Genomic DNA, 4,642 nt, shown 5'->3' with positions numbered 1-4,642 from the left:
GTTGAGACGATTCCAACGCACCGCGAATCATTGAATTATGAGTAGTCAAAGTGGAGTTATGAATTTTTGAAGATATGGTGTGGGTTTGTGGCTCATGTTTGAGGTCGACTAGAGTAATAATAGGCCTTATGATAGCTGGACAAGCCCACTATGGAAGCCACATGAATTAGTATATATAAATCTCATGTGTGGTGGCTTAAAATATATCCCAAGTGCATAAAACATCAAGATACCTCTACGCTTGAAGTGTGGATCTGAAGGAAGGATAAGGAGACAGGTATATGAGTTTTGGAGAGGTCTTTTTCTTTGCGTTTTGGTGCATATTTATCTGTGGAGAAGGCTGCAACCCTCGAGCAGCCTGAAGGGTGACATAAGGGAAATTTGTAAGACGTGTGGGGTTGTTTCCTTAGCTAGATCAAGCTGCAACAAAAAAGAGGTAAGTTTGGGTGTTTTTTGTGCCTTGTTTGATACAACAACATGCGTGTAGATTTTTTGGAGGGCCGAGAGACCTAGTGAGGGCCTTCTCACCCAGCCACAGTCTTTAAGGAGCCATCACAACCTAGACAGAGGGTGTTAACCCTTGAAAGATGAGAAGATCCCTTGTTGTAGCTAATCCATGAGTTGTAGAGGACCTTGCACACATGATCAAGGACTGTGATAGTGTGAAGACAGGGTTGGTGAGGGAAGCGAAGGAAGGCAAGAATCCTAGAATGTAACATGGTGTTTGGACAGTGGTTTGGGATTATTGTTGTCTGACCTAACCAGTCCTATGGAGGCACAGATCCCGAGGAAAGGTGACAACATCAGGGAGTTGCAGATGTCACCTTGGTCGATGGTTGGATGCTAGGTGGATGAGTGTCCTAGGAAAGAACTAATTGAAGAACTTTTTTAGCAGCCGTGTGGATGGATTTCCTAGGTATTGGATGCCCTAACTAGGAGAAACTGCTACAACAGACTTGGTCACTCATGGATTGTTGGAGGGCAGCGTGAGAGTGGAACAAGTGCAGATAGTGATTGGGCATTTATGGTCTACTGGAGGACAACATGATAGTGCCCAAGTTGGAGCTCGATGTGCAACACTTTGATGGAAAAAAGCAGTTGTAGAGTTGTATTTGTTGAGCTCAAGAGTTGACCAACCAAAGGAGAAATTGATTAACCCTACAATTGTGTGTGGAGAAGGACTTCTACAATAGATGATGGGAAATCCTACTATCCCATGTTCACTGTGGGAGATGGACATCTTGAAGTGATAGGTGGCAGCCCTCTATGACCTATGTTGGTCTTCATTGGAGCAGCACATGAAGACCATAGTGGGCTTAAGTCCCTGATAAGCTAAGGAGAAGCAATGGGCATATTGAGATTTGTTCATAAACGGAGTTGTGAACAACTCGATAGGAGTCTCGATGTGTTGTGTCCTTGATGGACTAAGGCATAACTACAAAGCATATTGAAAACTGATATTCAATGGCCAGATCGAATTGGAGCATTGATAGAGGCAGATGTTGTGGATTGAAAGCCAAAGGATCAGGTAGGTACAGGGTACAACCTAGAGGAGCTGGGAGAGAATGCAACAACCAGATATTTAGAGTATCTTATTGAGGGTAGACTGGTTGTCAATGGATTGACACCAAGCCCCAGTTTTCAATCTTTTAGTAGTGTATGTATGAGGTCCATTATCCCTGGTACGAGAACCTTAGAATGTTGTGTTATATGTTGATTAATATAACGAAGTTGGGTTGAAAATTGTAAAAAGTTTTCTATATTTTGTGCACTAGTAGATTTACTGTTATTTATATTCCACTGTGTAAAGTAGTATCATTGCGATTCTTGGTTTGGTAGCGTAAGGGATTTTAAGATTCTGTCCTATACTGAAGGTCATGGAAAAGAAACATGGTAATAGAGAATATCTGAGCTACTTTGAGGGACAATGAATCATAGTGTGCACAAGGAGTCAACTCAAATGGAGTTATGGGTGTTTAGATCATGGAGCAGAGGGTTCAACTGAAGACATGGAGATGTGGTCTTGACAGGCTTGGTAGCGAGATTGGCTGGGATTTCTGGTGGATTGGTGGTGAGCCTGGTGAAAAATAATTTGTTGTAGGGTAGATTTCTGATCATGGACTTCTATTGATTTGTCATGGATGGATGGGACGTCTTGAGGGTTTCTTTATCTTGGGCAAGATCAGGTTGATCGAGATGGATTCGTGTGATGGACTTCGAGTTAGTAGGATAGAGTCTTCATCAGATCGTGATGTTTCATATCTGAGACTGGAGGGATTTGCACAAGTGGTATTTGATCCAGGAGGATGAGTGCTTGTAGGACTGAGCCAGTGAATATTGTGTAGGCTCAAAGGGAGTCTAGCCTTAGAGGAAGGAACCCTATGGAGGTTTGGGATCTTTAGGTTTAGATGTGACGAGGTAGAGGCACTACCGAGATTGTCAGATTCATTTTACAGGGTATGCTGCAGTGATGGATACCAAATGGGATAGTGTCACTGAAGATGATGATGACTACTTCCTATTCTTGTAAGTACCTCCCTCGCTAAGAGATAGTGTTGATTTTTGTAGCTTGGGATGTACTCCAAACCTTGCGGATCGAGGTTTTGGAGGAAGGAGCTCCACAAGTGGCCTTGTGGGCTCGAAACCCAATCCTGGGGTTTTCCACCCATCGATGTTTGGGCCAAAACCATGAAGAGACTTTGACCTGTGATGGATGGAAGTGATAGAGGATCTTGAGATGATTCCAACACATTGATAATCATTGAATTTTGAGTTGTCAAAGTGATGAATTTTTGAAGATATAGTGTGGGTTTGTGGCTCATGTTTGAGGTCAACTAGAGTCATAATAAGCCTTATGATAGTGGACAAGCCCACTAGGGAAGCCACATGAATTAGTATATATAGAGCTCATGTGTGGAGGCTTATAATATATCCCAAGTGCTTAAAACATCAAGATACCTCTGTGTTTGATGTGCTTATATGAAGGAAGGATAAGGAAACAGGTAGCCGAGTTTTGGAGAGGTCTTTTTCTGTGTGTTTTGGTGAAGATTTATCTGTGGAGAAGGCCACATCCATGAAGTAGCCTGAAGGGTGACATAAGGGCATTTTATGGGCTATGTGGGGTTGTTTCCTTAGCCATATCAAGTAGTATATAAAAAAGGTAAGTTTGTGTGTTTTATGTGCCTTGTTTGCTTTTGTTTTGGGCCGCAGGCGTGAAGATGCTACAACATCATGCATAGAGGTTTGTTGGAGGGACAAGAGGCCTAGTGAGGACCCTCTCACCTAGCCGTAGTATTTAAGGAGCCACTGCAACCTAGACAAAGGTGTTAACCCTTGAACAATGAATATATCCCTTGCTATAGCTAATCCGTGAGTTTTAGAGGACCTTGTAGATGTCCTCAAGGACTATGACAGTGTGAAGATAGGGTTGGTAAGGGTAGTGAAGGAAGGAAAGAAGCCTAGAAGGGTAAAACAATGTTTGAAAAATGGTTTGGAGTTATTGTTGTGTTCCTTAACCAATCCTATGGAGGCAAATATCCCAAGGAAAAGTGACAACATCAGGGTGTTGCAGAAGTCACCTTGGTTGACAGTTGGATGCTAGGTGGATGAGTGTCCTAGGAAATGATTGACTGAAGAAGTTTGTTACCAACCATGTGGAGGTGTTTCCTAGCTGTTGGATGCCCTAACTAGGAGAAAATGCTACAATATACTTGGTCACTTGTGGATTGTTGGAGGGAAGTGTGAGAGTGGACCAAGTGTGGATAGTGATTGGGAATTTATTGTCTACTGGAGGACAACATGATAGTGCCCAAGTTGGAGCTCGGTGTGTAACATTTTGATGGACCAGAGTAGTTTTTAGGATGGCAATTGTTGAGCTCAAGAGTTGACGAACCAGAGGAGCAGTTGAATAGCCCTAGACTTGTGTGTGGAGAAGGAATTCTAGAGCAGATGATGGGAAATACTCCTAGCATGTGTTCACTGGGGAGATGGACATATTGTAGTGATAGGCGGCATTCCTTTGTGCCTTATGTTGTTTTTCGTTGGAGTATTGCAGGAAGACCATAGTCGACTGAAGTCCCTAAGTACATGAGGAGAAATAGTGGGAAGATTGAGAGTTGTTCACAAACAAAGTTGTGAAAAAATCGAAAAGAGTCTCAATGTGTTGTTTCCTTGATGGACTAAGGCACAACTAGAGACCAGATTGATACCCAAGATTCAATGGCTAGATGGACTTGGAGCATTTATAGAGGCAAATGCTACAGATTAAGAGTCGAAGGATCAAGAAGGTATAGGGTACAACCAAGAGGAGCTGAGAGAGCGTGCTATAACCAGATGGTCATAGTATCTTGTTGAGGGTATATTGGTTGTCAATGTACTAGCACCAAGCCCCAATTTTGTATCTTGTACTAGTGGATGTATGAGGGCCATTATCCCTGGTATGGGAGCCCTAGAATGTTATATTATATGTTAATTAATATAAAGAAGTTGGGTTGAAAATTGTAAAAAGTTGTCTATACATTGTGCACTAGTATGTTTACTATTATTTATATTTCGCTCTGTGAAGTAGTATTGTTGTGATTCTTGGTTTGGTAGCATCAGAGATTTTAAGATTCTATCCTAGACCCAAGGTCTTGGAAAAACA

The sequence above is a fragment of the Pinus tabuliformis genome, chromosome 3_1, assembly GCF_031772625.1.
Source record: "Pinus tabuliformis cultivar Carrire ecotype Pingquan chromosome 3_1, CPIR1, whole genome shotgun sequence".
Taxonomy (NCBI): Eukaryota; Viridiplantae; Streptophyta; class Pinopsida; order Pinales; family Pinaceae; genus Pinus; species Pinus tabuliformis.
Note: the sequence above shows the minus strand (reverse complement) of the source record.